The sequence below is a fragment of the Schistocerca serialis genome, chromosome 10, assembly GCF_023864345.2.
Source record: "Schistocerca serialis cubense isolate TAMUIC-IGC-003099 chromosome 10, iqSchSeri2.2, whole genome shotgun sequence".
NCBI classification, from domain to species: Eukaryota; Metazoa; Arthropoda; class Insecta; order Orthoptera; family Acrididae; genus Schistocerca; species Schistocerca serialis.
The window spans coordinates 136,474,937-136,500,651 of record NC_064647.1 but is presented as its reverse complement, the minus strand read 5'-3'; the positions used below and the strand labels follow the sequence as shown (position 1 = coordinate 136,500,651).

Genomic DNA, 25,715 nt, shown 5'->3' with positions numbered 1-25,715 from the left:
GTACACAAGTAGAATGAAATTGGATCCAGGATTGAACCGTGTGGGTTTATACTGTATTACCAGTTTGCATGGCCGCCCATCTCTGCAGTATTAATTCTTTAATGCTCTTCCAATTTACAGAAAACAGGACACTTGTGTGATGCTTACATCGTTTTCCGAGAGGACGGCTTCCTTATTGTGCTAATAGTTTGCTGTAGATATGGTGAGAGTAAAGTTGGACCTTGGACTGAGCCGCGCGGGCGCCCGCCCCTGTTGCAGGCTACTACCAGCCGGCAGGGCCGCTCATCTCCGCGGCGCACCACGCTCCGCCCCCGGGCCCCGCGGCGCTCGCCGCCGCCGCAGCCGCAGCCGCCGCCGCCTCCAGCAAGGCGCCGCCCCCGCAGCAGCACGCGGCGCTGCCCCCGACGCCCACGCCGCCGCCGCCATCCGCCGCCGCCGCAACCGCCGCCTCCTCCACTTCCAACAGGTCAGTACATTTTAAGACAGATTAATTTGGTAATTGATGTGAGAAGAAGTTTAAAACAAGACGGTGTACCCTCTAAGACAAAAAAAATATGCGCCACGAAGGAATTATCCCAATGGGACGGTAATCGGTAGGTAGGATGCAATGGACAGACAAGTAAATGATTACAGTTACAGAAAAAAATTGGCGATTTATTGCAGAGAGAGAGAGAGAGAGAGAGAGAGAGAGAGAGAGAGAGAGAGAGAGAGAGAGAGAGAGCGCTTGACAAAAGCTAGTCAATAAGGCGCTGGTGCACCTCCGACCCTTACGGAAGCAGCTACTCAACTTGGCGTTGATTAATAGAGTTGTTCGTTGTCGTCCTGAGGGATATCGAGCCAGATTTCGTCCAGTTGGTGCGTTATATCCTGAGGTGTTTGTAGATTTTTGCCCATAATGGTCCAAACATTGCCAGTTGGGAAGAGATCCAGCGACGATCCTGGCTGAGGTAGGGTTTGGCCAACACGAAAACAAGTCGAAATTCTCGCAGCAGTATGTCAAGATGCTCTCTGCTCCGTTTTGTTGCCCTTAACGGCAGGCCATCCTGGGCTTACATTTCAGCAAGATAACGGCCGTCCGCATACAGCAAGAGTTTCTTAGCGCTTGCCAGACCCTATCGTCGCCCGCAAGGTCGCTGGGTCTCTCCCCAGTTGAGAACGTTCGGAGCTGTACGGACTGGGCTCTCCTACGAGCTCGGGATTTCGACGCTCCAGCCCGCCAACTGGACAGAATTTGGCACGACCACACTCACGAGGACTCGGAACAACTCTGCCAGTCAACGCCAAGCCGAATAGCTGTTTGTAGGGACCAACACATTATTACCTTGCTCACTTTGAGAAGCTCTTTCTCTTGAATCAATCATCCAGTTTTTCTGTAACTGTAATCATTTATTTGTCAGTACATGTACATTGAATCTACTGATTTCCCGCCCATTCGGACAATTCCTTCGTGATGCGTCATTTATTTGTCTTCGAGTGTACATAACAGAGAGCTCTGCTTATAATATTCGAAGTAAGTTAAAGAGCAATCGGCAAAATTACATTGAAAGTATTTCAACAAAACAGTCTTGATGGTAAGTAAGTATGTTGTATATAATTCGTTTGGTGATCGTTCTCCTCCTTTTATAAGAGCTTCATGAGACTTTTTTTATGTAAACGAGAGTATTACATATCGTTAGTGGTTGAGGAATTAATACAGTCACATAAGCAAAATAACGTAAAGTCAGTTGCTGGTATGCGCTTGGCGACAACAGGAATTGGTGACGTGGAGCAGGCCGCTCTGAAAACGCATGGAACCTGCTTACTGGAGCTCAGTCGCTCCTGGTCCTGTAGCGAAAGCTACGCCCAATGCCTCCTGCATAAGTCAACAACAGCTGTTGCAGAGAACCGTTTGTAAACGTGTGTTGTTATAAAGTCATAAAAAAACAAGTCAGTATTTTATGAATACACATAAAACACATGCATTACAAAATGTTCTTAAATAGATACGAGTGTGTCACCCAATGAGAATGGCTTCTTTCAATGTACGAGGGTTGTCCAGAAAGTAAATTCTGATCGGTCGCGAAATGGACACCACAGTGATAACCCAATGAAGCTTTGCAAAAATGTGTTGAGTAGTGTTTCTAGTACACTACTGGCCATTAAAATTGCTACACCACGAAGATGACGTACTACAGACGCGAAATTTAACTGACGGGAAGAAGATGCTGTGATATGCAAATGATCAGCTTTTCAGAGCACTCAAACAAGGTTGGCGCCGGTGGCGACACCTACAACGTGCTGACGTGAGGAAAGTTTCCAACCGATTTCTCATACACAAACAGCAGTTGACCGGCGTTGCCTGGTGAAACGTTGTTGTGATGCCTCGTGTAAGGAGGAGAAATGCGTACCATCACGTTTCCGACTTTGATAAAGGTCAGATTGTAGCCTATCGCGATAGCCGTTTATCGTATCGCGATATTGCTGCTCGCGTTGGTCGAGATCCAATGACTGTTAGCAGAATATGGAATCGGTGGGTTCAGGAGGGTAATACGGAACGCCGTGCTGGATCCCAATGGCCTCGTATCACTATAGTTCAATTCTTTTATCTTGGCGGTTCGCGCATGCCCGCCCAGATGCGGGAGATAGCTGCGTTGCCAGTTGTACGCGTCAAGAGAACCAGCGCCATAGTATAGTTAGGGGGGATCGCGCAGTTTATGAAGTAAAGCCACAATGGCCGCATTAACCCTTTCGCTGCTACAGAGACGTGCTCCCCGCATTCCGTGATGTGCGCGATTTTGTCATCGTTGCACTGCTCGCCTGTGCAGACACATGGTGTTTCGACTGCTTTGACACACTTTATCTTTCGATTTCACAAAAACTGTTTGGCCCAAAAATTTGATTTTTACACATCTTCTTGACTGATACCTTCCCCCCATAAATGACTTAATTTTGTTTCGATGTCCAACGCAGTTATTGTGCAGCATTAGATGTAGTAAACCATTGCACGAAATTTTGAAGAGTTTGCAGACGTAAAAGTCCATAGCATATACTTTCCGTATGGTCGATTTTAGTTGCCACTAGAAATTTCAAAAAATTACATTCAAACGAATAAAATTCATGAAGTGAGACACTTCGATATTGTTTTTAAAATAAAGAAAATATTAAACACCAATGAAGGTTTGAACTCAGAACCTTTCACTTAGCAGCCATACACTTTAACCATTACGCTATTGCAGCTCGTCTGTGAATATATTCCCCGAAGGACTTTAAAATGTCACGCAAAATACCGACAAACACTGTTGGTATGATTATGAATTACTCCAGTTTCGTCGAAGTACAATAGGAAATAAACAATTACCGCTGTTCTTTATTGCGAAAAAGCGGTTAGTGAGAATGATACAAACACCTTTCCCTGCTATCGCCTGAATTAGGAGGCTTATTGCTTGTTTGGTTTAATTAGTTAATAGAACATGAAGCAATTGGTATAAAGAATGCTTTTTCCAAACTTTCTATAAAAGAAAGTCTGCTATCAAGACATTGCTTTTGTTCAATTGCTTTATTTATGACTGAACGTTTCTCAAACTGAAGACACTCGTCCGTGGTCTGCAATGCAGTCGAGCACTGCCAACGTTGTTCTCTGTTCATTGGCTGACTGTGTCTTGTGACGTCAGATGCGCAGAACGAACCTAAGCTCGGCCGTCGTCATAAATGACGCGCACTTTAGCATTCGAGATGACAGGCATCATATCCGCATAGCTGTAACGGATTGTGCAGCCACGTCTCGATCCCTGAGTCAACAGATGGGGACGTTTACAAGACAACAACCATCTGCACTAACAGTTCGACGACGTTTGCAGCAGCATGGACTATCAGCTCGGAGACCGTGGCTGCGGTTGCCCTTGACGCTGCATCACAGACAGGAGCGCCTGCGATGGTGTACTCAACGACGAACCTGTGTGCACGAATGGCAAAACGTCATTTTTTCGGATGAATCCAGGTTGTGTTTACAGCATCAGGATGGTCCCATCCGTGTTTGCTGATATCGCGGTGAACGCACATTGGAAGCGTGTATTCGTCATCGCCATACTGGCGTATCACCCGGCGTGATGGTATGGGGTGCCATTGGTTACACGTCCCGGTCACCTCTTGTTCGCACTCACGGCACTTTGAACAGTGGACATTACATTTCAGATGTGTTACGACCCGTGGCTCTACGCTTTATTCGATCCCTGCAAAACCCTACGTTTCAGCAGGAATGTACGACCGCATGTTGCAGGTCCTGTACGGGCCATTCTGGATACATAAGGGCACATTCTCCAGATCTATCACCAATTGAAAACGTCTGGTCAAGGGTGACCGAGCAACTGGCTCGTCACAATACGCCATTACTCTTGATGAACTGTGATATCGTGTTGAAGCTGCATGGGCAGCTGTACCTGTATACGCTATCCAAGCTCTGTTTGACTCAAGGCCCAGGCGTATCAAGGCCGTTATTACGGCCAGAGATGGTTGTTCTGGGTATTGATTTCCCAGAATCTATGCACCCAAATTGGGTGAAAATGTAATCACATGTCAGTTATAGTATAATATATTTTTCCAATGAACACCCGTTTGTCATCTGCTTTTCTTCTTGGTGTAACAATTTCAATATCCTGTAGTGTATGACCGTCGATCGCATCAAGACGCTCTTTTCAGTTGTGAGCGCACTGTGAGCGAGTAAAGGTGCCTACAACAACAATGTCTCCCGCCAAGTAGGAGGGCCTGCTGAGAGGCTTCGCCTTAATGAATGCAGCCCGCCTAACACAACTGCCACGCACTTCCTTCTTCACGGGAATTCTCAGCCGCACTCTGCAGGGGCAGTGAAGACGCTCCTGCGGCCTTTTCGATGGGAAGTGTTCGATCACCCACAACACGGCCCTAATTGGCTCGTCCTGAGTATCGTCTCTGTTCACATGAAACGCTGGATACGAAGGCAACACTTGGGCGCAGGCTACACGCTATAGACCTGCATAGAGAATTATCGGAAAGCACAGGCGGCTGTATTCTATGAGGACGGTGTTGGAAATTTGGTATAACGCTCCGACAAAAGTCTAAGTCGGAGTGGGGACTATGGAGAGAAGTATCTGGAAAGTGTAGCTAAATCTTGCAAATAAAATGTTTCTGATTTTCACTGTGGTTTCCATTTGGCGACCGATCGGTACTTACTTTCTGGACAACCCTCGTATCATGCCTTCTAGAGGTGCTTGTATCAACGTGAGTGTGGCAAAGATGGGTAGCAAGTGACGAATGTAAACATGAAATTTATGCAGGGGAAGGAAAGGGAAAGGATGGGTGGGAAGTCGTTACGACCAGCAGCACAGGATATTGCGGTAACGCAGTGGCGAAAATTGAAAATTTGTGGCTGACCGGGAATCGAACGCGGATTTGCCACCTGTCATGAGCGGTAGCCTTGACGTCTTCGGCCATCCGGATACGGTCGCTTACCGACTCACATTTCCAGCTCTCCGCAATGCAGCGTCCCTCCTCCATTAAAATCTCTACTCGCAAATGCTGATTCCCGTAGAAGTTGGGGCGATATTAGTGCATTCGCACTGAAACAAATGTCGAGGTGGAGTAACGCTGTCGCATTGAGCTGAGATTGTCTTGAAAAATAGGGTTTTTGTATCGAAAAGAGAGGGGAATAATGTGGTGTATTGGAATAAAACCAAGCTGCTTTTAGAAAGAAAATATGTGCATTAATTATTGAGTGCTGTTGTAGAATAGTAATGGATTGTTAGAGCAAGTAAGGTTAATAAGGAGAGGACTCCGATCGTGCGCGATCTGTTGATTTTTTGTAGATACGCTTACTGGTCAACATACTGTTGTTGTTGTGGTCGTCAGTCCTGAGACTGGTTTGATGCAGCCCTCCATGCTACTCTATCCTGTGTAAGCTTCATCTCCCAGTACTTACTGCAGCCTACATCCTTCTGAATCTGCGTAGTGTATTCATCTCTTGGTGTCCCTCTACGATTTTTACCCTCCACGCTGCTCTCCAATGCTAAATTTGTGATCCCTTGATGCCTCAGAACATGTCCTACCAGCCGGTCCCTTCTTCTTGTCAAGTTGTGCCACAAACTCCTCTTCTCCCCAATTCTATTCAATAACTTCTCATTAGTTATGTGATCTACCCATCTAATCTTCAGCATTCTTCAAAAAAATGTGTGCGAAATCTTATGGGACTTAACGGCTAAGGTCATCAGTCCCTAAGCTTACACACTACTTAACCTAAATTATCCTAAGGACAAACACACACACCCATGCCCGAGGGAGTACTCGAACCTCCGCCGGGATCAGCCGCACAGTTCATGACTACAGCGCCCTAGACCGCTCGGCTAATCCTGCGCGGCAGCATTCTTCTGTAGCACCAACATACTAGTGAGCCCCTTAAAAGGGCACGCAGGTCGCTTTGAAGCCCTGGGGGGTAGCGCAGGGCTGACACCAGACAATCAAGTGATCGTACACTGCAGACTGAACGCTTCGCTTCGCTGAAAATGTACAAAGCAGAGTTTCAGTTCTCTTTCCGTCGTTGTCCTTGAAGTTTAGCACTGGAAACCGCCTTTCAGATGGGCACAAGAATGCAAAGCGTGCGCCTTTGTCATGTTTGCCACATGCCATTCATACACTTTCGATGGTACCGTTAATACTGTCTTGAAAGTTGTTCGTTTGGTGTTTAGAATGATTATTAAGGGTTTAAATGTCACAGGCTTTGCGTAATTGCAAAGTGTAGCGCATGACTGAATATGACGTGACACAGTTTTGCGTAAATGCAAAGTGTAAATAAAAATGTTTTTTCCTAATTTAAGATGCATTGCTTTTTTCATCATTTTTGCTGACACACTTGAACAATTTCAAACACACAAAATTATTTGATGCTACTAAAAAGGCGCCTAATGAAGGGTTCAGTCAAGGAAGTGGTGGATACGTGCGAGTCGTTTGTATGGAGTCGGCGCCGAAACATGGAGGGCTGGGCTGTTCGGCGAAGGGGACCAGACAACGAGGTCATCGGTCTCATCGGATTAGGGAAGGAAGTCGGCCGTGCCCTCTCAAGGGACCATTCCGGCATTTGCCTGGAGCGATTTAGGGAAATCACGGAAAACCTAAATCAGGATGGCCGGACGCGGGATTGAACCGTCGTCTTCCCGAATGCGAGTCCAGTCCGAAACATGAACCGACACTGAAATACGTCATAATGGCAGGAAGCAGCTATCATGATCGAACCACACCGTGATCGAAGCTGCGCGATTTGAAGGTGTATCACCTCAAACTGTCCAGCGTGTTTTCGAGGAATTGTGTACCACTCGGAGTTACGAAACATGGCTTGAGAACAGAGTTTGTTGAAAGATGATAACCGACAGGAATCGGACACGACTGTCATGCCTAGTCAGTGACAACCGGTTTTCAAACCCGACAGGAACAAGTGCTTGTAATGAATAGAGGTCCATCTGATTCAGTTACCGAACAAAGAGTACGAAGGGAACTGCGTTCAGTGGACATTTAGTCCGATATCTCACAAAAGACCGTTTCTCAGAGCAGCGCATGAAGCAGCACGTTTTTCAGTCGACCAAACCACACAGAAACAGGACACCAGTTTATGATTCGCGATTTTACCCCTTTCCAAGTGGTACAATGCGTCGAATGAACCGACGGAACCGTAGTTGCGGTCAGATGCGGTTCTGTGATGTTCTGGTGCTGTAAGGTGACCGTATCTGCGGAATTCCCCGATGTCACCTTCCAGTTCATTCAGTGATAAACAGTTAAAATTTTTTGCATGTGAATCACCATGTCAATGAACCGTGAACTCCAAGCCCACAGTATAGGGCAGTTTGGTTAGAAGGAAGAACAACTCAGGAAACGAAAATACTCGTGTTAAGGGAGTATTTCGCTCGTGAGTAGACATGTGTTGTAATAAGTGTAAATCGTCACAGATGACGTAAGGACGCCACCCATTGGCGTCAGCCGAGCAGATAAGGCCCTGACGAGTGACGCGATGCAGGAAGGCTGAAGATAGTTGTGGACCAGAGGAAATTGGGACTGGACTTGGTGAGCGAACGGCGGCATTTGAGGTTGCCTTATGTAAACGAATTGCAAAATAATTAAGTCTTAAGTCACTGACGGGAGAAGATAGTGATGAATACTGAATATAAAAGCAGTCGAACAAGTTTATTTCTGACAAAGTGCAACATAAAATCTTCTCGGTTTACAAGCCGTCTCATTTGGAATAAAATACTCGAGCTTTCGACAGCTGTCTCCGTCATCGTCAGCAGTGATCTGAACTCCTAATGACGATGGAGGATACAGTTGTCGAAAGCCCGAGTGTTTTATTTCAAATTACGCGGCATTTAAACCGAGAAGCTTTCATTGAAGCTTGCTTCTGCGAAAGATTCAGAGAGCACAAAGTGTAACATAGTGAAATCATGTGATAGAATGGGTAATAAAAGTTGTATGGTAACGGTTGGTGTCATAATACAACAGAGGAAGTAGTAAGTGATGAGTGATAAGACAAGAGGAATGAGTATAGATCTCTCTTACTTCAGCACGTCATTTGCCTACAAATTTACCCGAAGAAATAATCGACACACTCCTTCGCAACTCGACTCATCTTACGGTATCAGAGAACACGATTTCGTTCCATGCGTTGCAGCTTAGCTTTTCTGACGAGGAAGGTATCTCAAAAGGACGTTGGAATGCCAATGTTGTTTGCGTTTCAGATAATCTTTAAATAACTTCCTTTGCAGTCAGATTAAATAGTATGGACAGATGTATGCGTGGCCTGGCACATAAACATTAAGATTTAACGCACAAATAACAGTAGGTGTATTATCCACCCTTGCCAGTAAAAGACTTCAGGCGTACCGTACCTTACCAGAATAAACATACATTCCGAAAATGCACGTTATACTTATCTCTATTACGAGGGTTGGAACTTCAGTAATGGGAACTACACTCCTGGAAATTGAAATAAGAACACCGTGAATTCATTGTCCCAGGAAGGGGAAACTTTATTGACACACTCCTGAGGTCAGATACATCACATGATCACACTGACAGAACCACAGGCACATAGACACAGGCACATAGACACAGGCAACAGAGCATGCACAATGTCGGCACTAGTACAGTGTATATCCACCTTTCGCAGCAATGCAGGCTGCTATTCTCCCATGGAGACGATCGTAGAGATGCTGGATGTAGTCCTGTGGAACGGCTTGCCATGCCATTTCCACCTGGCGCCTCAGTTTGACCAGCGTTCGTGCTGGACGTGCAGACCGCGTGAGACGACGCTTCATCCAGTCCCAAACATGCTCAATGGGGGACAGGTCCGGAGATCTTGCTGGCCAGGGTAGTTGACTTACACCTTCTAGAGCACGTTGGGTGGCACGGGATACATGCGGACGTGCATTGTCCTGTTGGAACAGCAAGTTCCCTTGCCGGTCTAGGAATGGTAGAACGATGGGTTCGATGACGGTTTGGATGTACCGTGCACTATTCAGTGTCCCCTCGACGATCACCAGTGGTGTACGGCCAGTGTAGGAGATCGCTCCCCACACCATGATGCCGGGTGTTGGCCCTGTGTGCCTCGGTCGTATGCAGTCCTGATTGTGGCGCTCACCTGCACGGCGCCAAACACGCATACGACCATCATTGGCACCAAGGCAGAAGCGACTCTCATCGCTGAAGACGACACGTCTCCATTCGTCCCTCCATTCACGCCTGTCGCGACACCACTGGAGGCGGGCTGCACGATGTTGGGGCGTGAGCGGAAGACGGCCTAACGGTGTGCGGGACCGTAGCCCAGCTTCATGGAGACGGTTGCGAATGGTCCTCGCCAATACCCCAGGAGCAACAGTGTCCCTAATTTGCTGGGAAGTGGCGGTGCGGTCCCCTACGGCACTGCGTAGGATCCTACGGTCTTGGCGTGCATCCGTGCGTCGCTGCGGTCCGGTCCCAGGTCGACGGGCACGTGCACCTTCCGCCGACCACTGGCGACAACATCGATGTACTGTGGAGACCTCACGCCCCACGTGTTGAGCAATTCGGCGGTACGTCCACCCGGCCTCCCGCATGCCCACTATACGCCCTCGCTCAAAGTCCGTCAACTGCACATACGGTTCACGTCCACGCTGTCGCGGCATGCTACCAGTGTTAAAGACTGCGATGGAGCTCCGTATGCCACGGCAAACTGGCTGACACTGACGGCGGCGGTGCACAAATGCTGCGCAGCTAGCGCCATTCGACGGCCAACACCGCGGTTCCTGGTGTGTCCGCTGTGCCGTGCGTGTGATCATTGCTTGTACAGCCCTCTCGCAGTGTCCGGAGCAAGTATGGTGGGTCTGACACACCGGTGTCAATGTGTTCTTTTTTCCATTTCCAGGAGTGTATTTATTTACAGCTCCTACAAAATAGATACGTGTTTCAAAGTTTTACTGACCTTCAAAGTAGTCACCAGCATTGTGTATAACCCGTTGCCAGCGATGTGGAAGTCGTAGGATAGTCTTAGCAGTGGCAGTTGTGTTGACAGTTCGAGCGGCGCGGTCTATTGCCAAGACGAATTTGTAACAGTTCTAAAGCGAATGCCGTGAGTGTTTCCTTCAGTTTATAAATCGAGTTGAACTCACGAGTGCTTAGGTCAGGGAAGAGCAGTAGGTGGTATAGCACTTAGCAGCCAAATCAGTCAAACAAATCAGTAACAGCCTGCACTGTACGTGGTTGAGCATTGTCCTGCAAAATGATGGTCAGGTCCTGCAGAAAGTGTCATCACTTGTGTCTCTATGGTGTTCATTTTTGGAACACAACCTACGACCAGCTTAGAAGTCATGACACTTTCTGCAGGACCTGACCATCATTTTGCAGGACAATTCTCAGTGCAAGCTGTTACTGATTTGGCTGCTAAGTGCTATACCACCTACTGCTCTTCCCTGACGTAAGCCCTCGTGAGTTCAACTCGATTTCTAAACTGAAGGAAACATTTCACGGCGTTCGCTTCAGAACTGCTACAAATTCGTCGACCAGTAGACGGCGCCGCTCGAACTGTCAATACAACTGGCACTGCTAAGAGTTTCCTACGACTTCCACATCGCTGGCAGCGGGTTATACACAATACTGGCGGCTACTTTGAAGGTCAGTAAATCTTTGAAACACATATCTATTTTGTACGAGCTGTGAATAATACTTGCCACTATTAAAGTTCCACCTCTCCTATCTTTCTGTATTCCGTAGCTTCGGTTGTAGGCGTATACGTCACATTTATGGCCGACACGGTTTTCCAGTTTGCTCGCTTCTACATTTATACAAGCAAACAGATCTAGTACCTCAACGTCCGCGCGACAACTTCCGAAACGAAGCGAAATAATATTGTTTCACCGCTCAGATAACGTGACTAGAAGCTGCATCGCCGTCGGCTTCAGAAAAACGAAGCAAGGCTGAGGCTCCCAGGGAACTATCTATGGATAAAGACAGAGGTGCAGGGGATCTTGTGATTGTCGTTACGAGCATTTGGTGTGTGGTCTTGGAATTCCAACTTCCTGCTTATCCGTTAGTGTCGATTTGTTGCTGACAGGATCCGCGAGTGCACGTTCAGTTTTGCACTTTTCCAGCTGTCGTCCTCTTATATTTCGTTATAATCCTCTTTGGTGTCCGTCAGTCACGATTACACACACACACACACACACACACACACACACACACACACTCACACTCACTTTTGTTGATATTGTGCCTTAGCGGATGTTTACCCGCTTTCCGTGTATCCGTTATAAGTCTTCGATACCATGCCTCGTGAAATGCCAAACACTTCGGATCGCTTGGTTACGGAAGGAGCCGCCATATGGGAGGAAACAATTTGCCCCCTTTCGAATCCACATACATCTGCGATAACGCTCTAATAATTCAATGGATCGCTGTTCTGACCACGACTGACAGTTGCATTTGCGTTGTGGACGTTGCACAGGTCCCGTCGTGGTCAAATACAACAGCACAAACTCCAGAGTTGGCTGGCATTTGCGTTTACAAGTTCAAGCGTACATTTCTCGCGGCGTTTCCATAGTCCCATGTACCCCCTGTATGGCCCGGCTACACGGCACCGGCAACACTTCGGCAGTACGTCGCTAGCTACCTTCAGTATTGCCCGTCCATACTGTAATACTGCCGTACAGCTCACCCTTATTGCGTCAGTATTCAAGATAACGCTATCGCGGTCACACATTGCCTTCATACGTACGTTCACCCCTTTTTATAACGTGTATTAATGTAACACCCATTGGTCTATGGAGGCAAGAGGGTTTGGGGTGCAGTGAAGAAGAGGCAACAGAAATATAGATCAGGAGGTACAGTTTTCAAAATATTTGTTCAGAAACACATTGAACTGTAAATGGGATAGGTGATGTCAATGAGTACGCTTGACACAGAGGTAGGGGTTTGGGCCTGTGGTGATGGAGGAAACATCGGTTACTGGGACGTTGAGAAAAGATGGCGACTAAAACGACTGTATAGGAGACAAAGCGCCACCCACGTGGGTTATATTCATTTCACCGTTTCCTTTTCTCATTAGCAACTCTGAACGCCATCGCAGTTATTAATCCCCACAACAAACTTAAAAGTTTCCTTTACTATAAATCGAAGAATGCAATGCAGGCAAACTATAGTACGTGCGAGAATACTCAACGCACTACTCAAGGCCAAAGAGCGACAATAGTACTAGTCTTGGAAGTTAATGTATTAAAAATGGATATAAGTACGTATGTATGTATTGTATACGAGACGAAATGCAAGTAACATTTGGTTCAGTGGTTTAGGGAGACACACATTCATACGTACAAGAATGCACACATGCATAGGCGTATCAATTTTTATAATTCGTGTCGATACCCTGAATCATTAGTCATCTGTTTATGTTAACGGTAACAGAATTATACACTGAAGAGCCGAGGACACTGGTACACATGCCTAATATCGTGTAGGGTCCCCGCGAGCTTGCAGAAGTGCCTCAACACGACGTGTCATGGACTCCACTAATGTCTGAAGTAGTGCTGAACAGCACGTTGCAAGGCATCCCAGATATGCTCAATAATGTTCGTGGCTGGGGAGTTTGGTAGCCAGCGGAAGTGTTTAAACTCAGAAGAGTGTTCTTGGAGCCACTCTGTAGCAATTCTGGACGTGTGGGGTATCCCGTTGCCCTGTTGGGATTGCTCAATTCAGTCGAAATGCACAAAGGGCATGAATGGATGCAGGTGATCATATGGGATGCTAACGTACGTGTCACCTGTATCAGAGCTCCCATATCACTAGAACTGCACTCGCTGCACACCATTACAAAGCCTCCGCCAGCTTGAACGGTCCCCTGCTGACATGCAGGATCTATGGATTCATGAGACTGTCTCCATACCGGTACACGTCCATCCACTCGATCAATTTGAAACGAGACTCGTCCGACCAGGCAACATGTTTCTAGTCATTAACAGTCCAGTGTCGTTGCTGACAGGCCCATTTGAGGCGTAAAGCTTTTTGTCGTGCAGTCATCAAGGATACAATAGTGGGTCTTCGGCTCTGAAACCCCATATCGATCATGTTTCGTTGAATGGTTCGCAGGCACACACTTGTTGATGGCCCAGCATTGAAATCTGCTGTAGTTTGCGCAAGGGTTGAACTTATGCGACGTTGAATAATTCTCTTCAGTCGTCGTTGGTCCCGTTCTTACAGGATCTTTTTCCGGCCGCAGGGATGTCGAGGTTTGACGTCTTACCGGATTCCTGATATTCGCGGTACTCTCGTGAAATTGTCGTACGGGATAATCTCCACTTCATCGCTACTTAGGAGATGCTGTGTCCCGTCGCTCGTGCGCCGACTATAATACCACGTTAAAACTCACTTAAATCTTGATAGTCTGCAATTGTAGCAGCAGTAACCGATCTAACAACTGCGCCAGACAATTGCTGCCGATCGCAGCGCCATATTCTGTTTGTTTATCTCTGTATTTGAATACGCATGCCTATACCAGTTTCTTCGTCTGGAATAGTCTGACTCGCGCCCAGAGAGGAAGTTTTCCCGGTTCGTTTTAGAGGTTCTGGCGTGCAGAGAGACAGACACCTTTGGATACGCGATGGGAGGTGTTCGCTAAATTTACAATACGTACATACTTGCATCCATTTTTTACAGTTAGCTTAAAGCTAGGTACCTCTTCAAGGGACCTACGCCTTCCTTTAGGAGGCAGCGCGCAGTCTGGATGGAAGGATCTTAATTGTGGTCCCTCTCTTTTGAGCCCGACCCGACGGATACCTATGGTAGATCGGGGAAAACCACCGTTCAGGCTGCGTTGCTGGTGGGGCCGGGAGGTGCTAACTGCCACACCACGTATCATAATATGTCTCATTGGCTCAGCATGAATTGTTTGTATAAACCAACCTACACAGCCTATACCTCAACCTCCACTACACTAATAACTTCTGATCTGAAGCTTAAAGTTAGGCACCTCTTCAAGGGATCTACGCCCCCTGGTAAGAGGCGGCGCACGTCCTGGATGGAAGGATCTTAATTGTGGCGGGACACGGGCAACGGTGTGAGTGGGGACGGGAACCGCGGTGTTGTTAATTCCAGTCAAAAATGGCTCTGAGCACTATGGGACTTAACATCTATGGTCATCAGTCCCCTAGAACTTAGAACTAATTAAACCTAACTAACCTAAGGACATCACACAACACCCAGCCATCACGAGGCAGAGAAAATCCCTGACCCCGCCGGGAATCGAACCCGGGAACCCGGGCGTGGGAAGCGAGAACGCTACCGCACGACCACGAGATGCGGGCTACTTCCAGTCCCTCCGGACCCAGTCACAGCGGCTAAGTGGCAACATACGACCCACCATAAGAAATTAGACAGTGGGTCATAAAAAATAAGCAGCTAGTGAAAAAAAAGTTTGCATTGATATACAACGATTAATTTCCAACACTAGCGGCGCTGCAGCTCCGTGACGGTGCCTGAAAGATTTCGCAGCTAACCTTGTAGATAGCTCGTAGGCTCTATCTCGTGCGTGCGGTATGCCGTGCAGGCCTTGTACCGTCAAAAAGCGCGAAGAATCAGTGCGGGGACGAGCTACATACTGCAGCGAGGACGCGAGACAAAGCGAATTGTTCCACGGAAAGGAAACAGGTCGGCTGTTTGCGAGGAAGGAAAACAAGCAGCGCGAGGCGAGTAATGCGGGCCCGGATGAGCGCCAGACGTCTGCTGCTGTGGCGCTCCTCTCCTCGCCTCTGGTTTGGTGCGTGGGCGGCAGCGCGCCGAGGGCCTTGGGCCGAGGCAGCGCCGGCTGGCGCGGCGCGGCGCAGTGCGGGCCGTGACACATTTCGGAAACGAGCGCTCCGTTATAAACGGCTTGCCTCTGACGACTGCCGGCATTACTCTGCCGCAAAGCCCGACGTCAACGCGCGCTTCCGTCTGGCCAGCCGTGAGTCGAAAGGACTGTGTGTTATACGTCTGTCCGCGTACCTAATCGAGTGAGTCCGCACACCTGCCAGTGAATATTAATGTGGGCCATCTCCACCCTTGTCCTTTGTGTCGGCCTCAGCCCCGCTAGTTACACTTAGCTGTGTGAATATCTGTGAAGGAATGGTAGCCAATTCTTGCTGAAGGGCCGAAAGCAGACAAGGTAGTGATGTAGCTCTCTACGATCTGGAGCGAACCGTCGTTCTGACTCATCACCAAAGTAATTAAACATGACTGTCTTGCGGAGCGCGACTGAACGTAAGTTTTTTTCAAATTTATTTGATTTCAGTACAGTAGTCAAACCATAGTCGTAGTAAGTTACAGATAGCTTACACGGCTAATTTCGGTGAAGCTCAGTCACCATTCTCAAATGTAACAACTATGAAATAAGTCTCAATCAATAAAATATTCCGGGCTATTATGCCGTGTTCCAAGGGATTTCACTTTAAAACCCGACGTTTCGTCCCCATCTGTGGAGGACATTGTTTGCATTACAGCCAGGAGATCGCCACATTCGTTTTGATAGGATCCAAGTACTGGCAGCCACAAGCGGATACCATTAAAGGCTACACAGAGATTTCAAACACCCTTGGAATTTCAGGACGAAGGAGAAGGGCGTCAGATTGAATGAAATTTGGATTCCGGTGCTCAAGATGATGTGTACCAGTCTTCCACCGCGGGATGATAGTAACACGTTATGGTCGCAGGTTCGAATCCTGACCTTCAAAGTAGTCACCAGCATTGTCGTAGGTTGTGTTCCCAAAATAAACAGCATAGAGACAGAAGTGATGACACTTTCTGCAGGGCCTGACCATCACTTTGCAGGACAATGCTCAAGCACGTACAGTGCTAGCTGTTACTGATTTGTTTCACTGACGGGGGCTGCTAAGTGCTATACCACCTACTGCAGTCCCCTGACTTAAGCCCTCGTCAGTTCAACTCGATTTCTAAACTGAAGGAAACACTTCACGGCATTCGCTTCAGAACTGCTACAAATTCGTCGGGCAATAGACCGCGCCACTCGAACCGTCAACACAACTGTCACTCCTAAGAGTATCCCACGACTTCCATATCGCTGGCAACAGGTTATACACAATTCTGGTGACTACTCTGAAGGTCAGTAAAACTTTGAATCACATATCTATTTTGTACGAGCTGCAAATAGATAGTTGCTACAATTAAAGTTCCAACCCTCCTAGACAGATAATAATATACAGAATTTATGCGTGGATGTTCGTATTTCATTAACTACATCAAGGTACAGTTTTGTACGTATGTATTGTGTTGGTTTGAAACTTTACTAGTCTTAAAAAATTGAAGACTGTTAATTTTTTGCGGGTGCATTCTGATACTGCAATTAACAGTTCCACTTCATACCTGGGCGATGTATGTTACAGAATAACAGCAGAATTGTTGTCTAATTAATTAGACGACATTTGTTAGATTCTCACTTGTCAGGTTCTTTTTGCAAGTAGTTGTGCCATGCCGATCCTAGATATACCACGTTAAAATTTTAATGTTCTTTGCAGGTAAAGGCTTCACAGCGGTCAATTGCAATGATCTTGCTTCTTTGCCATTAGCCATAACGAGGTTTAATTTAACATGATAATTTCATGGAACTGATTTCTATGATGGTGTTGTGGTTAGATGTTACTTATAATTCATGTTCCGATAGTTAATAACATACTTAGTTCATACTTATTACATTTCATATTGGTGAATGAGCTTCAGCGAAACCAGTCATGTAAACTTCCTGTAATTTACTGGCACTACAGCTTGACTACTGTACTGAAGTCAAATAAATTTGAAAAAAACATCCCAAAAGTGTTCTGTTATGTTCAGGTAGGGACTTTGGCCAGGCTAGCCCATTTCAGGAATGTTACTGCCCACAGGCCATTTCCCCGGTGTCTGGATCACAAGAGAGAGAAGCAGTTGTGTACCGCTCTGCAGAATCCTCCGGGGTGCACACAAGTGACGTGCCTCCACGCACACACACGGCGGCGTGAATTCGACAGCAATTCCAGCAGAAGGCTGAAGGCCTCTCTTGTAAGCAGCTTTAGCCGGACAGAACTGTCTTGGTTCTGAAAGGCACCTTACGTCACGTAGGCACAGCCGAAGTTACATATTGGGAGAGAACTTGTAAAGGTTTGACAGGGACGTTTATAAAATTTTTAAACCGGTTCCCTAAAATGTTCCTTGACTGGCTGCCACCCTTACAGCTGAAGCAATTGTCGACTCCAAAGTATTCCTCTACTATACGCGGCATACAATACCGTAAAATGTTTCGATATCCTTCTGCAGTTATCGTTTTCTTAAGCGAAATAAGGGGACCACTCCCCAGATACGGAAAACACCGCTATACAGTACCAAAACATCAATCGCGCTACGCAAGTTTGCAGGTTACATTTTCCAGGCATTCGTCAAACTCGGACCCTTTTATCGGATTTCCACAGGGTATACTCCAAATTACTCGTTTCCAGTCATGCACTGTCCAGCAACTCAAGCGTCGTTTAACATTGAGTACAGAAACGTGTGAGTTGCAGGGGCTGCTCGGCCTTTGTTTAACTCCCACGCACAGTGATTGTGCTAGCGCAATCAGCCTCTGCAATGTTCGACAGTCCCTATCCGTGAGCATATAAGGTTTTGCCTGGTCTTGGTTTAGCTATTGTTCTTCCTTTCCGTTTCCAGTTCACAATCATACCACCAATAGTCGGCTTGGGAAGCTTTAGCAAGGTTTAAATGGCCCTGCCGAATCTGCTACTCAGGTGACATGCAACGACTAGTTCACGTTCGAAGTCACTACGTCTGCTAACCTACCCATTCTGCAGTTATTTCTTCGCTACTCGCAACACAACATTCCCCGCCTCCCCTTACAGGGGCGGGTGCGCCTCGTGTGACATCTAGCGGCCAATTCAGAATGGCATGGGAGTATCCAGATACTTTTGATGATCAGATAGTGTGTTTCTCTCTGGCGTTGTTGTGCTCATATTTTATTCTGCATTGCTGTTTAAATTATTTTCGCAGATGAGCCTTACGTCATAGTGCGTGTCACGAAACCGCCACTATGTTTTAATACCAAGGTGAGCACACTGTTTTGTCGAGGAGACCTAGAAGGCAATAGATATCGGCGCCCAGGTTGATTGATGCCGTATTTCTTCACTTCTGGAAGGCGTCCCATAGAGTTTCGCACTGTGTCTGGGTGCGTTTACACCGCCGGCCGCGGTGGTCTAGCGGTTCTAGGCGCGCAGTCCGGAACCGCGCGACTGCTTCGGTCGCATGTTCGAATCCTGCCTTGGGCATGGATGTGTGTGCTGTCCATAGGTTAGTTAGGTGTAAGTAGTTCTAAGTTCTAGGGGACTTACGACCACAGCAGACTGATGACCTCAGAAGTTAAGTCCCATAGTGCTCAGAGCCATTTGAACCATTTTTGCGTTTACACCTGTGGCTAGTCGCCGCGCATCTCTAGCTTAACCCACACGGAAGTAGAGGTGCACAGTGTGAACAAAGGTGTGAGTGGTATCACACACATTGGGGAAGAGGCATGCACTTGCAAGTATGCCTCTACTTGCCTGTGGGGCAGGGACAGCCGCAAGGTGACTTGGCGCAAGCACATAGGAGTAAACACACTTGACTGGATAAAAGACGAGCATACAAAATATCGGAACAGCTGTGTCATTGGGACTGGGAGTTAATTTAAAGTACAATGACAACACAAAACTCATCAGGATACTATTCGTAGCCGGTCTCGGTAGCCGAGCGGTTCTAGGCGCTTCAGTCCGGAACCGCTCTGCTGCTACGGTCGCCGGCCGGGTGGCCGAGTGGTTCTAGGCGCTACAGTCTGGAACCGCGCGACCGCTACGATCGCAGGTTCGAATCCTGCCTCGGGCATGGATGTGTGTGATGTCCTTAGGTTAGTTAGGTTTAAGTAGTTCTAAGTTCTAGGGGACTGATGACCTCCCATAGTGCTGAGAGCCATTTGAACCATTTTTGATACTATTCGTAACGCAGAGAAATCTTCAGGTGTAAAAGCAGCTTCTGACGTACCAGAAGGTAATGTTACACGACCATTACTATTCACAGTATGTAGGACATTTCAAAAATAGTGGGCGTAATTTCAGATGTGTGTTCCTCGTATGTGGACAGCAAAAAGCTTCGTGACAACATCTAATTATGGCCTTCAAAACAGCTCCATTGACCGGATCGTTTATCTTCTCGCTTGTTGCTGCCGTGACAGAAGACGTGCGAAATGTTCTCCTACTTGAATACAAACCGCACGCCGATGTCTCGTCACCCTCTGGACACCATCGCAAATTCCCGGATTATTGCTTCCCCCCCCCCCCCCCAACCTGCCACAAATGTATGATGATGATGATGATGATGATGATGATGATGATGATGATGATGATGATGATGTTTGGTTAGTGGGACGCTCAACTGCACGGTTATCAGCGCCCGTACATATTCCCAACCCTTGCTCAGTCCAAATTCGCCGCTTTCATGAATGATGATGAAATGATGAGGACAAGTCAAACACCCAGTCATCTCGAGGCAGGTGAAAATCCCTGACCCCGCCGGGAATCGAACCCGGGACCCCGTGTTCGGGAAACGAGAATGCGACCGTTAGAGCACAAATCTGTTTCGAATGGATTTCACGTCACGCATCGCAGACGAGTATGTCGGTTTTTTAACTGGCACCACAAGTACAATCTGTTTACAAGTAAGTAGACTTCAAATGGTTCAAATGGCTCTGAGCACTATGGGACTTAACAGTTATGGTCATCAGTCCCCTAGAACTTAGAACCACTTAAACCTAACTAACCTAAGGACAGCACACAACACCCAGCCATCACGAGGCAGAGAAAATCCCTGACCCCGCCGGGAATCGAACCCGGGAACCCGGGCGTGAAGTACGTAGGGTCCAACTAACCGATCACAAGTGATACTAGCCCACATGTCGAGGGAGGACCGCAGTTGCTGATCAGATGGAACGATTGCATGCGAGTTTTCATACACCAGTACATGCTGGTTCTGGAAGTTTGTAATGCCATCTCATGTGAACTGCGGTTCGTCTGTAAATACGGAGTGGCCGAGCGGTTCTAGGCGCTACAGTCTGGAACCGAGCGACCGCTACGGTCGCAGGTTCGAATCCTGCCTCGGGCATGGATGTTTGTGATGTCCTTAGGTTACTTAGGTTTAATTAGTTGTAAGTTCTAGGCAACTGATGACCTCAGAAGTTAAGTCGCATAGTGCTCAGAGCCATTTGAACCATCATCTGTGAATAAGGCCGAGGAAGGGAAATTCGGATTTCTAACGCTTTCAACGCTAACCGTCGTGTGCTGACAAAACGAGTCGTGGGGACAGAATCCAGAATCACCTCATCTGCACATGGAGCTGTGGATCTGTGCTGTCCCCTCTCCAAGGCAGCAGGTATGAACTTGACATGAGCGCAAAGACGGTGATGGAGACTTTCAAATCACTTCCCATTTGGACATCTTCGCTGTGGTCACCTCTCCTGCTACAAAGGATGTGCCAGCGCAGCACTGCCGTTCGCGTTACGTCAGGCGAGAAAAGCTTTCCACCATAACTTGGAAACTGAGGATTTCCGGACACATGTTACAGTGAATTTTCATATTTTCTACATATGGGAAATACATGACAAAAATTATGCCTCCTGTTTTGGAACAACTTTTGTATTAATGACCAAGCAAAGAACGTCGCACACTCCGTGATGATGTTACGCGGTTTACGTTGCTGTTCACACGTGGAAACCTCTCCACGGAAATCTCTTCACTGCCTGACTGACTGACTGCCTTGGCTCATCATCGCCCAGCTCAAACCGCTAAGGACAGAAACTTGGGGAAAGTATCGATCTTATACTGTTGGCATCGTTTAAGAAGGGAGTTTTCGAAATTCCAGCCATAAGGGAGTGAAATAAGGGAATAAAGATTTTTTGAAAATATGTCGCTATTAAGGCAGTTTTGAAGATATAGCTACGACAATTGGTATTTGGCATTAGCGTTTTCGGTAATTTAACCTCTAAGTGGGTGAAATACGTAATGATTTAAAAAAATTAAATCATTGTTAAAGAACTCCTGAAGCATTTTTAAAGCCAAATCTATGAAAACTGGCATTTTACTTCTTGATTAGAAATAAAAAAATACGGGTTTCAGTGTTTTTGGAAATTCAGTTCCTGAGAGGGTGAAATAGAGGATGAACATTTTAATGAAAATATTTCGTTATGTTAAAAAAATTTATATCTCGATTGATGGGATTGAAACTTTCGTACTACAGTGTTACGCAAGGTGTTATTAGAAAATTGTAATTAAAATGAATGGAAGTCCTTATGATCGCACCACCGGTTTCGCACCTTAAAGGTGCATCCTCAAATGCATTTAAATAATCACCTCGTGGCTTATGAGAATTCGATGTTCCTAGGTGCAGCTATCCCTCTACGGCTGTCATCGAACTAAAAGGTTGTTAAACACAGATGTTCGGTGTTGTAAATAAAATTCGTAGGCTGAGAAAATGTGGATGTGGAACTTCCAAGAAACGGGAAGAATGCTCACTGGAATTCGCACAGCAACTTTTAAATCGAAATCAATGAAAATTGGTGTTTTGAGTTCTAAAGAAATATGTGTTGGGAGATGAAAGCTCTATGGAAATACCACACAAGAACTTAAAAGGCAGTATTAACAAAGACTACAGAACTATGAGAATCATTTATTGGTCAGAAGTACGCTCAGAAAAGAGCGTGTCTCTGTGGCCTTAATTAGGGTGGAAAGTTTAGATGACGTTACAGTTTAACAACATAAAAATCAAGAAAAAACGAAAAAGATTTGTGTAGACCTAGTGGGCTACATGAGCGAGCTAAGTTAGTAACACTAAAAAACTGCAGCGAAATGCAGAAATGAAGGGAATCGGCGCTTAGTGCAGGGAGTGGCAACTGACCTTCAATATAAAGATATGCAATGTGTCGCATATGAATAGGCGAAAAGACGCGTTATAGTCTGATTACACGAGTATTCCGATCACACGATTGCAGAACAAGCAGCGGAAGCAGTCACATCCATTAAGTATCTGTAAATGTGCGTACGGAGTAATTTAAAGTACAACGACAGCACAAAACGGAAGGCAGATTGTCAGACTGACTTGTTGCAAGAATCCTCCCACGGAGGAGGTGTTGCTTATAAAACCCCCGTTCCAGCAGTACTTGAATACTACTCGACGCTCGGGGTTCCACACCAGATACAGGAAATAGAGAAGATCCAAAGAAGAGTAACGCATTTCGTCAGTGGTTCGTGCAGTTAACGCGAAGGCTTCACGGCGATGGTCGGCGAGCTCCAGTCCCAGATGTCACAAAGAGGGTCCTTGTGCATAACCGAGTGTGTGTCCGAGAGCGTGCGTTCTTAGACGAGTCAACCAAATACATAGCTTGCTCCTACGTAAATTTAGCCAAAGGGCCTTGGTTAGTCTTCCCACAAAGGGAAAATTCCTGATGTACTAGAAATTGACCCCGTGACTTCCCCATAGCAAATACGCTGACCAGTTACATTAATATAATGTGGGATCCGAAGTTAATAATGTTCGACGTACTAACATTCTTGTGCTCTCAAGCTGCGTCTTAGACTCCCGTCATCTTGTGTCAGGCAGAGCGAGGTCGGTGATCGAGACATTGAACTACCAGACTGTTGGCCCGAGTTCGATACTTTGTCGTGGCTTTTTTTTTCATTTTATATTTTCTTCGGTGTATATGGTAATATTTTGATAATGGGAACTTTTCGTTCCTTTTTAAAGTAAGTATATGGCGGGTTTGATTAATAATCATATAAGTATGTATAATACACTGACAGTTGTTACCATCGTGATACATGACGCACTGCGATAGCACTATCGTAGATAATAATACAGGGATGTATCAAAAAGAATCATCCGATTTGGCATATCTGTGTTTCTGAAATGAATAAACTTGTACAATGAGTTTTGTTTTTTGGCGAACGGGAAACTCAAAAAGTTTTTTTCATAACTTATAACAAGTGTTCAATATGCCCTTCTTGATATGCACGGCATATGTTAGTGCGGTATTCAGATTGTTCCCACACTGCAGCGAGCACGTCTTGAGTTACAGTTTCCACAGCTGCTGTTACGCGACTTCTCAGTTCTTTCGTTGTTGTTGGTAACGGAGGCACAAACTGAGTCTGTTATAAACCCCCACAAGAAATAATCACATACAGTCAGGTCCGGTGATATTGGAGGCCAATAACGTGAGGCTGAATCATTTGGTCCAGTGCCACCGATCCATGGTTCAGTAATCCTTTGATTTGAAAATTATCGCACTTCGAGATGCCAATGTGACGGTGCCCCATCCACTTGGTAAATGTCGTTCGAATCGGTCTTCAGCTGTGAGAAAAGAAAGTTCTCAAGTATATCGAGATATTATGTGCTTCCTGTAACAGTGTTGTCGACATAGCAAAATGGACCATACACCTTTTCCCTTTAGTAGAAATTAAGTGGGCGCACACTGCTGCTACCTAACGGGAACTATGTAAGACTCAAGAGTTTGCTCTTTTCAATAGTACGTTGTTCACGCACATATCTCAAATAACATAATAGTTATGATTTTTTTAAATCGAATGATTCTTTTTGATAAACCCTGCGTGTTCAACCGAGCTGCACCGTGAAAGTGATACCACCGAAATGTGCCTCTCTTTGCCAACCGACCTTTTTCCGATAGATAATGAATTTCATCGCACGACTTCAAAGTAATGCGACATCACAACAGAGCACAAAATTACAACATAGGGCGGCCGTTCTCACAATTCATTTGTTGACTACACCTATCTTTAAACATGTGCTTTTATATGCTTTTATGCATCCAAATTGATATCTGATAGATCTGTTTTTGGCAGCGTGAATCAGATATGTTTTCCTCGAACATTGCACCTGAAAACATGTCAACGAGGCGAGATCTCGTTCGTGTGTTTTGCATGGCACTAGAAAAACTTATGTTTTGCCTGTTTCTATGATAAGCTCCACTCCACTCATAGGTTTTCTTAATCTGTATCATGCCGGAAATTACTGTCAGTACATTATATATGCTTACCGATTTTTGATCACACCTCCCAATGTTTCAAAATACACTCCTGGAAATGGAAAAAAGAACACATTGACACCGGTGTGTCAGACCCACCATACTTGCTCCGGACACTGCGAGAGGGCTGTACAAGCAATGATCACACGCACGGCACAGCGGACACACCAGGAACCGCGGTGTTGGCCGTCGAATGGCGCTAGCTGCGCAGCATTTGTGCACCGCCGCCGTCAGTGTCAGCCAGTTTGCCGTGGCATACGGAGCTCCATCGCAGTCTTTAACACTGGTAGCATGCCGCGACAGCGTGGACGTGAACCGTATGTGCAGTTGACGGACTTTGAGCGAGGGCGTATAGTGGGCATGCGGGAGGCCGGGTGGACGTACCGCCGAATTGCTCAACACGTGGGGCGTGAAGTCTCCACAGTACATCGATGTTGTCGCCAGTGGTCGGCGGAAGGTGCACGTGCCCGTCGACCTGGGACCGGACCGCAGCGACGCACGGATGCACGCCAAGACCGTAGGATCCTACGCAGTGCCGTAGGGGACCGCACCGCCACTTCCCAGCAAATTAGGGACACTGTTGCTCCTGGGGTATCGGCTAGGACCATTCGCAACCGTCTCCATGAAGCTGGGCTACGGTCCCGCACACCGTTAGGCCGTCTTCCGCTCACGCCCCAACATCGTGCAGCCCGCCTCCAGTGGTGTCGCGACAGGCGTGAATGGAGGGGCGAATGGAGACGTGTCGTCTTCAGCGATGAGAGTCGCTTCTGCCTTGGTGCCAATGATGGTCGTATGCGTGTTTGGCGCCGTGCAGGTGAGCGCCACAATCAGGACTGCATACGACCGAGGCACACAGGGCGAACACCCGGCATCATGATGTGGGGAGCGATCTCCTACACTGGCCGTACACCACTGGTGATCGTCGAGGGGACACTGAATAGTGCACGGTACATCCAAACCGTCATCGAACCCATCGTTCTACCATTCCTAGACCGGCAAGGGAACTTGCTGTTCCAACAGGACAATGCACGTCCGCATGTATCCCGTGCCACCCAACGTGCTCTAGAAGGTGTAAGTCAACTACCCTGGCCAGCAAGATCTCCGGATCTGTCCCCCATTGAGCATGTTTGGGACT

At 46.9% G+C, this 25,715-nt stretch overlaps 1 protein-coding gene across 1 annotated transcript in view; it reads left to right on the top strand.

Annotated features, from left to right (window-relative positions):
* The first annotated feature begins 388 nt into the window (after positions 1 to 388).
* LOC126424613 (basic proline-rich protein-like) overlaps positions 389 to 25,715 on the top strand; it is a 147,872-nt gene continuing 122,545 nt past the window's right edge. The window contains exon 1 of the mRNA XM_050087351.1: positions 389 to 466. The gene's annotated coding sequence lies outside the window, so the exon portion shown is untranslated. The remainder of the gene's footprint in view (positions 467 to 25,715) is intronic.